The 9,733-nt window shown below is 45.2% G+C and overlaps 1 non-coding gene across 1 annotated transcript; it reads left to right on the top strand.

The window, feature by feature from the left end:
• Positions 1-8,800: 8,800 nt before the first annotated feature.
• On the top strand, positions 8,801-8,875 carry Trnat-ugu (transfer RNA threonine (anticodon UGU)). The gene has a single exon. It is a non-coding gene; the product is annotated as a tRNA-Thr (tRNA).
• The last annotated feature ends 858 nt before the right edge of the window (positions 8,876-9,733 follow it).

Raw genomic sequence — 9,733 nt, 5'->3', positions numbered from 1 at the left:
ACTCCGAACACTAGTCTGGAAATTTTTCTATTTGGATTCATTTTAATGTAAAAATTGCAAGCATTGTAATAATAGGATTTTAGAGCTTTAAAAATGCTCTGTCTAGCGGCTGCAGATAGTGTGTGGAGTGGCAGGGTAGACAGAGCAAAATTATGTTTTTTTTCTTCTGCAAACTCTAATGTATCCACGCTGCTGCAATGAGAGCTATGTCCATCCAAAATAAGCACTACTGTTCCCTCAGGCTTCCTCGGTGCAAAATGGTTCCTTAGCCACAGAAGAAAAATAGAAGTTGTTACGTACGCCGACTTTTGTGACATGAAAATCGTGGAAACCAGCGGCATACCGTCCTTGTACTCGGCTTTTTCATTTTTTCCCTTCAAAACACAAGCTGGGGGTAAAAACATGCCCTCTCCATTGCAGCAAGCGATTACAGATATGGTTTCACCCTTTTCACCGGATGTTATCGCTGGAACGCTCTTAGACCCCTTTGCTGCCAACACGTTACCAGGTTCATTATTCAGCTAAAGTCCGGACTCATCTACTTTGAATATATTTCCCAACTTATCAAGGAAGTTATGCTCTACCAAGATGTTCTGCAGCAATGAAAAATAGTCTGAAACGTTTTTCTTACTTAAACCCCTTGATCGTGCTTGTGAAACTCCTTCCGATTTGCGGATTGAGAGTTCCGGATTTCTTTTTAAGAATAAATGTAGGCAGTCCATTCCAGAAATTTCCTTTTCTGGGTTAAATTTGTGATGTTGGTTATATTTGTCAGCTAGTTTGTATGCCTTGGTACATAATTCTGTCCTTGCTGGTGCAAGTCCGTAGTTTTGTAATGTTATATGTTTTACCAACTTTTTCTCACTTTCTTTTTTCGTAAAGCACCCGTTTGTTAATCGTCTCTTCAGCGTTGACCATGGAACGTGAAGCTCCTTTGAGGCTTTATTCAAGCTCATTCCATTTTGCACCGCTTTTACGGCATCGTTAAGTTGCTCCTCTGTCCAATCAGCACGGCTGGGTCCTTTATGTCTTTTGTAAAATGTAGGCATCTTTGCCTGGAACAATGGCGGTAGTTAGAACATTTTCTTTTTTAATCACTGACAAACCAAACTGTACTCGCAAAAAAAATATAAAAACTAATTTTTAAATTAACGATTGTATTGAGACGTCGGAAAAAACAGAATATAACTATCGCATGGGATAGGAAACGCTAACATTTCATGACTTGTCAAAAACCCTGGTTGGGATGTACCTAAATAAAAGCTTTACACTTTACACACAAAGAAAAGTCCTTCACCGTATCACCCCTGGGCGAGTTCACCATTTCTGCCATTTGCCTTGGGTGAAACGGTGAACAGCACGGCAAGAAGTTCAAAACACTAGACGCAACGATTTCTAGGTTATGTAGTACATAAGCAGTATAAGAAGGCAGAATATATCAAAAAATTACCCGCGAACTACGCTACCTAAAGTAACATCTACAAATGCACGCAGCATATAAAAATTATTTAGCATCGAAAACTGTTTTGTAGAAAGTACTTACGGTTTTTAAAACGGAGCTCGTTTTGAACACGTGCACACTGTACAGATGATCAGAGACTGTAGGCATGCAGACATACAGAGACATCTGTTTAACCAGTAAAGAATTAAAGCAATTCACCATTTCACCCGATTCACCATATCACTCTGACTTATCCTATACATGGTGTCAAATTTAAATAGGTTGTGGCCGAGCGGTTTTAGGCGCTTAAGTCCGGGACCGCGCTGCTGCTACGGTCGCAGTTTCGAATCGTGCCTCGGGCATGGATGTGTGTGATGTCCTTAGGTTACTTGGGTTTAAGTAGTTCTACGTCTAGTGGACGGATGGCCTCAGATGTTAAGTCCCATAGTGCTTAGAGCCATTTGAACCGTTTTGATATTGAGTTCACAACCGATTATATTGAAATAGGGAACCAATGGTAGTAGATGTGTATTTATTGTGCTATGAACATACACAGTGTACAATGTAGCTCAAAGTAATTGTTCAGAGTGACGACGCTAGTCTCAGTGCATGTATATCAACGGCGAATGAAGTTCTGCCGCACTCTCTCAAGATTGTACCAGGAGACAGGCAGATTGGATCCTAGAGGAAAAAGTCCAGAGATGTAAGATCCTTCGATCGCGCTGGCCATGGTGCAGGACCTCAACTTCCAATCCAACGATAAGGATACGTGTTGTTCAGGTGTTCACGGACATTAACATGGATGTGGGCTGCAGTACTATCATGTTGGAGCCACGTCCTTTCGCGGACACCAAGGGGTACAGTTTCCAAGAACTGTGCAGCACACGTCGCAGGAACACCAGTTGACACGGAGCAGTCAAATAGGGAGGCAGCAAATAAGGGCCTTTTAGGTGATCTTGGGCAATGCCTGCCCATACGTTGACGGAAAACCATTGCTGGTGAGCTGGTGGCCACTGACGTGGGTGCCGTGGGGGATGTCCTCACCCCTATATACATTTATTCAGACTGGCGGTCGTTGCTTTGAACAAGTACCATGAGCTACATTGTTGTTATGAGTTGTACTTTGTGTATCTCCATAAGACAATAAATATACATTTCCCACCACTGACTCTTTCTCAGTATAACCGGTTCTGGACCCACTAACATTAGTTTGACCCAAACGGTTTGAGACACCCACATAATAAATATATATATATATATATATATATATATATATATATATATATATATATATATATATATATAATCATAGTATGCCTTTCAAAGCAGTCTGAGTCACGTGAGCTCCCGAGAGTTTTCAACAGAAGCTCACAGGCTGTTCTAAAAGTGAAAGTCAGCCTCAGTGGCCGAGCGGTTCTAGGCGCTTCAGTCCGAAATCGCGCTGCTGCTAAGGTTCGAATCGTGCCTCGGGCATGGATGTGTGTGATGTCCTTAGGTTAGTTAGGTTAAGTTGTTCTAAGTCTAGGGGACTGATGACCTCAGATGTTAAGTCCCATAGTGCTCAGAGCCATTTTGAACCATAAAAGCGAAAGAAGAGAATAGAGTCACCATATATTTCAGTAAACTGCATGGGAAGCGAGCTGTGTTTACACGCCCGGACATCATTCCGTTGATCGTGAGGTGGGGGCCAGTACACTGTCAACTTTTTGTTTGTGGACACAGAATACAACGAGTGCTATAAGAGAAAATTTTGCTAGCTTTTCGTACATGCATAAAGGGAGAGGGAGATTTGCAGTTGTCACTGTGGCAAACGTTGCAATTACCTCTCCTCTTACGGTAATTTTGAGAGCTGCATGAGAGCACGCAGTCAGTAGCCAATTCTGGGGGAGAATTCATCGTTTCGGTTTGTGTCTCATCGTTCGAGAGCCGCTGTTCGGTGCTCTGCTTCAGCTTGGTGTTCCTTTAGCCGTTTTGGAGTAAGTGTCGCGTTTAATGTTTGCTTGCCAATTTGAAAGTCTGTTTCGCAACTTATGATGGCTTTCTGCCGTTAGTTCTCTATCATACTGGGATCAAAAGTCGATGTTATCCAGTATATGTTCCTTTTTCTGAGTCGCCCACACTTTAAGAAGTCATTTACGACTTAATTTATTGTCTTCCAGAGAGCTTTCATGTGTATTGCTATTTTCATTTTCAATGAAACTTGTAAATCGGTCTAACTTCAACAGTATTGACTGGGTGCAAGTGAATTTTAAAATAGTTTTTTCTCATCCGTCATTTCTTCCCACGACGTTCTGGTGAGGTGACCCACTTCATGAAAAATGAATATCGTCAGAGGATTACTGAATTGATGTTTAACTATGATGGTGTTTCTAATGTAACACAGATACTACTGCGAGAAACGTATTCTTTTCTTTCAATCTGGAAAGTTATCAGGGCCCTATTTATTATATGAATTGAACTAAATTTTATTCTGCGGATAATGAAACTTCAGCTGCATTAACGCTTAGCAGCGTGAATAATTATCTCTTTAACAGTTGCACGATTGCGTTACATTCTGTCTGAGCGTGGAATCGCTTGCTTGGTCATTTGTCTGTTGAGTCTGCAAGTGTGGTAGGAACAAATGTCTGCTGAACTCCGGATGATTCGCACATAGAAATTGGTTCAAATGGCTCTGAGCACTATGGGACTCAACATCTTAGGTCATAAGTCCCCTAGAACTTAGAACTACTTAAACCTAACTAACCTAAGGACATCACACACACCCAAGCCCGAGGCAGGATTCGAACCTGCGACCGTAGCGGTCCCGCGGTTCCGGACTGCAGCGCCAGAACCGCTAGACCACCGCGGCCGGCCGCACATAGAACAATAAGATCGACGAGATCAGTGAAACAAAGCTGGACATCAGAAATGAAGTTCCTTAGACCTGTTAAAGGCTGCACCAAGAAAGGCGAAGTAAGAAATAAATAAATAAGGAAAAAAACTGAAAAAGTAATCCAACGAAAGCAGGATTGCAAAGAGCGTGTATTGCACGTCTCACCTCATATAATCACTTCAACATCGGTGGAATACAATCTTCCTGAAAGGAGGACTGTGGCAGAGGAAGAGGAAGAGATGGCAGAGGAAGAGATGGTGAGGCCAGAACTGCCCAAAACGCCCAATCGTGGATTTGGCTCGAAAGACTCCCAGACATTTTGGTGAGATTAAGATTGGGTGCTTCAGCTTGGAAGTCAAGGTGCGATGGGACGCCTCAGTGTTTGTCAGACCAGGACCATATGCTTTCAGCCCTGTGAACGTAGCTATAGTCATCTTGGAAGATGGGAGAGTGTGCAGCACATTCATTACGTAGATGCAGAAGAAATGGCAAAACTTCTTCACCGGCAATGTAGAAACCCCAGTCCTTGACTGGCCCAGAGTTGTGGTACGAAATGCAGCTCCAAAACATCAGAGAACCACTTTTGGCCAAAACCATACCTTCCGGTTATGCTCCCCATTAGCCTTTTGGTGAACTCACGCTTTGCGCTATTTGAAAAGAGGCAAAATCCCGATTTGACATAGTTTAAGAGACCAAGACTCAAAGCCCATATGAGAATTTATACGAAATGACGTTTTGATTCCGGGTGAAGCACTAGGTTTTAATGTGCAAAGTAGTTTCAGTAGAGCGTACACTTGGCTTAAAAATGTTGCAAAGAGTCCTCAGCTGTCAGTTCCGGTGCTGGACAGTTTTATTACAAAGTGTGTGGAAGACGCAGTGCGCCTGTTCTCTGACGCGCCGCTGGTTGTCCGCAGACGGCGACGGCGGCGGCGGGCTGTTCCCGGACGTGTTCAACGTGGCGGCGCGCGCCGAGATCTGGGCGAACGCGACGTGCGGCGAGCGCGGGCCCGAGCTGTACTGCCGGCCGGCGGAGCGCGCGCGAGCGCCCCACTGCGGGGTGTGCCACGCGGCCGCCGCAGACCCGGCGCGCAGACACCCCGCCTCCAGCGCCGTCGACGGCAGCCCGCGCTGGTGGCAGAGCCCCAGCCTGCAGCGCGGGCACCGCTTCAACTGGGTCACCATCACGCTCGACCTCAAGCAGGTAGGCTGCCGTCGGCTGCTGCTCCACATTTTACTGAAAAAAAACTAAACTCCGCCCGAACAGGCCTCGGAAGGCCCAACGTTACCGACCGACCACCTCGACATCCTCAGCCCACAAGCGTCACTGGATGAGGATATGGAGGGGCATGTGGTCAGCACACCGCTCTCCCGGCCCAAGTCAGTCTGCGAGACCGGAGTCGCTACAACTATGTGTGGATACTCTGCAGATCACATTCAAGTGCCTGGCAGAGGGTTCGTCGAACCACCTTCATAATTCTCTATTATTCCAATGTCGTACAGCGCGCGGAAAGAACGAACACCTATATCTTTCCGTACGAGCTCTGATTTGCCTTATTTTATCGTGGTGACCGTTACTCCCTATGTAGGTCGGTGTCAAAAAAATATTTTCGCAATTGGAAGAGAAAGTTGGTGATTGGAATTTCGCGAGAAGATTCCGTCGCAACAAAAAACACCTTTCTTTTAATGATGTTCAGCCCAAATCCTGTATCATTTCTGTGACACTCTCTCCCATATTTCCCGGTAATACAAAACGTGCTGCCCTTCTTTGAACTTTTTCGATGTTCTCCGTCAGTCCTATCTGGTAAGGACCCCACACCGCGCAGCAGTATTCTAAAAGAAGACGGACAAACGTAGTGTAGGCAGTCTCCTTAGTAGGTCTGTTACATTTTATAAGTGTACTGCCAATAAAACGCAGTCTTTGGTTAGCCTTGCCCCCAACATTTTCTGTGTGTTCCTTCCAATTTAAGTTGTTCGCAATTGTAATACCTAGGTATTTAGTTGAATTTATGCCTTTTGGATTTGACTGATTTATTGTGTACCGAAGTTTAACGAATTTCTTTTAGCACTCATGTGGATGACCTCACACTTTTCGTTGTTTTGGATCACCTTCTCAATCAAGTAGCTCCTCAGTTTGTATCACAGCGGCTGAGTGCACCACGCTTGCCAACAGCGCTCGACAGACCGGCTGGTGTCCCACCCGAGTGCTGGCCCAGCCCAGCAATCCTGAACTTCGGTGATCTGACAGGAACCGGTGTTACCACTGCGGCAAGGACGTTATCCATACATTTACCATCTTCCTGTTTATTTAAAAAGCTCTGGCCGAAAAATGAGATAAGAGTTGCCTCTTTCCACCGTTCTCAGCACCTTTAAAATTTTCCCCAAAAAATTTGGGGTGCGAACATTCTCGTGCTTTTTTGAACGTGAAACTCACTTCGAGCTCCCCTAACTGCAATTCACTCACACCCACTAGTCCATCTCTGTAAGTCGCTCGTACCATCCACTCGCAGTTGCCCCATCTCCGTCACTCATTCAGCCCAACTCATTGTCGATATCTCCTTGTGTTTCACTGCCACAGTCTCCTTCGGTCTGTCCCGCTACTACTGTCTTCTCTCACTCTGTCTCCCTGTTGGTCTCTGTTGCTGCTGGTACATCAGTTCTTCCTTCCTACTGCAGCTCCTCTTCTGTCACAATCTCTCTCTTCCTCGTTATCACTATCATATAATCTGTCTCTCATTATTACTGGCACTCATCCACTTCCACTTTTTGTTATTCCTTCCTCCTCGCACTGGCTCTTTCACATTTCTCCTACTGTCCTGTTCCACTGCCATTGCGTCCCTCTCATTCTCTCGCACTACCACTATCTCCTTCACTCACTGCATAACACAACCACTGTCTACTATCTTCGAGTATTTATTACTTTTCCGTCTCTTTGCGCTGTCACTGTCTTCTCTCTCAGCATAAAAATGCGTGAACACGTTTGCACGCAATAATTTTTGGGAAAATTTGTAAGGGTGCTGAGGAAGGAAAAATGAGACAGCTGGTACCCCACTTATTAGTCAGAATCTTTTAAACATAAAGGAACATCTTCGCATTTTTTGTGCTCCAGTAGGAGCATTTTTCCGCTGGTTTCCTTCTTTTCCCCGTTGCAGCACGCTATGTAAATCATACGAAAACAAATGCGTTGCTCAGTAAAATTAGTTTACTTACGTGAAATTGAAATACTGTAGAACTAATTTTACACCTCAGACAGGATTTTACGTGCAAAAAATTTTCATGAGCTTCAGTACTGCACCATATGGTTCCCCAAGACATGAAAAAAATTTCACGTTTGTTTGTGACAGGGATCTTAGCTACACACCGTAAAAATTTCAACCATCTGTCTTTAAACACTCGGGGTGGGTTTTAGTCCGCTGGCGACGGCGAAAATATAGTAAAAAATGATTTCTGCGGGTCTTTCTGAGGAACCGCCCATGAACTAAAGGCGCCTCCATGAGTCTCATCAAGCCCAACATAAACCACCTCAATTGGGAAAAGAACCAACCGATTTGTTCCATTTGCCTAAGCGGGAGGAAGTATGTAATATTTATACTTTGTACTGCAGGATGGTTCTGTTTGGTATACAAATGGTCCCTATCCAAAACACGTGAGCCTACCAATAGAAGCCAAGGTACGAGCACCGGAAAATCCCCTTTGTGTGCGTGGCGTTTTGGAACATACTACGTAAGCACGCTGTCGCATGCATACCGATTTGGCCTCTGGCATCTAAACAGCATTTAGCTAACTAAAAGGTAAGTAACTGACATACAGTACGAAACACAAACTGATGACACTACATGGGAGCCGACAGGCATAAGCTTAACCAAAGATTTTCAAGCCTGTTGTTGATTGACTTGTACTATTTGTTTTATTTCTTTAGTGTTTATTTATCCCATCCAGATTAGAGCCACGAGGGCCTCTGTTAGTGCAAGAACAGAGATGAAGCTTGTAGTGCGCGTGGCGACTCGCGGCGCCTACGGGTGCACACAGAGGATGCTGGTCAAGGTGCGGGAGTCCCATTACGAGCAGAAATCAACCGCGTTCCCTGTAGTCTTTCTTACGCGATTTTACAGAGTATTCATTAAAGGAACTGATTTTTACGTTAGAGCTTGATGATGAAGTGCCCATCATCTCGCCAATCATCACACTCATTGTGATATTGGCATCTCAGTATGACACTGAGCGAAATTCTCAAAATACAGGTCGCTATGATTTTACGTTCTGTGCGTATTACACCTTACGCTGCTGCGTAGGTACTTACCTTGGAGGTAACGCACACACTATGCCCGAACTTCTACAGGACTTGGTAGATTAATCTGCCACGAGTAATGAGTATGATGGGCAAACATCTATTAGGTGCACTACGAATGTAGTGGTGTGGACATGTTGGAAATGTGGATCTCACGGGGAGCGTGCAAGGGATAAGTCCCTGCAGACGCACTATCCTCTGGGCCCGCGGTGGCTCAGATGGATAGAGCGTCTGCCATGTAAGCAGGAGATCCCGGGTTCGAGTCCCGGTCGGGGCACACATTTTCAACATCTCCCCAATGAAGTTCATCAACGCCTGTTTGCAGCTAGGGTGTCCGTTTAATTATCATTTGCCTTGGAGGTCTTTATCTGTCTCCAGTCTCCAGAAAAGGGATGTTTTGTAGTGCGTTCAAGTGGGGATTTTCCCGTACGACCATTTCACGAGTGTACCGTGAATATCAGGAATCCGGTAAAGCATCAAATCTCCGAAATCGCTGCTGCCGGAAAGAAATCCTGCAAGAACGGGACTAACGACGATTGAAGGGATTGCTTCAGAATGCAATGCTGGACCATCAACAAGCGTCAGCGTGCGAACCATTCAACGAAACATCATCGGCATGGGCTTTCGGAGCCGAGGGTCTACTCGTGTAACCTTGATGACTGCATGACACAAAGCTTTACGCCTAGCCTGGGCCCATCAACACCGACATTCGACTATTGATGACTGGAAACATACTGGCTGGTCGGAAGAGTCTCGTTTAAAATTGTACCGAGCAGATGGACGTGTAGGGGTATGGAGACAACCTCATGAATCCATGGACCCTGCTGCGGACTGTTAAAGCTAATAGAAGCTAAGTAATGGTGTGGGGCGTGTGCATCTCCTCCTCTCCCCCCCCCCCCCCCAACTTCGATTAAACAGTGTTCAAAATCTCCTCCCCCCCCCCCCAACTTCGATTAAACAGTGTTCAAAGTGGCTGCTTGCGTCACGCCTGCAAGTAAGTTCGAGTCAGGCCTCGGAAGGCATCACCTACATTGAGTTCCACTTGTTGGCAAAAGCTGTGGGCAGCCGACGTGTAAGACAACACTTTGACTTTTCCATATCGAATCCATACACACAAAGTAGCATTACGAGTGAC

The sequence above is a fragment of the Schistocerca cancellata genome, chromosome 6, assembly GCF_023864275.1.
Source record: "Schistocerca cancellata isolate TAMUIC-IGC-003103 chromosome 6, iqSchCanc2.1, whole genome shotgun sequence".
Classification (NCBI taxonomy): Eukaryota; Metazoa; Arthropoda; class Insecta; order Orthoptera; family Acrididae; genus Schistocerca; species Schistocerca cancellata.
Note: the sequence above shows the minus strand (reverse complement) of the source record. Positions and strands in the feature narration are given on the sequence as shown.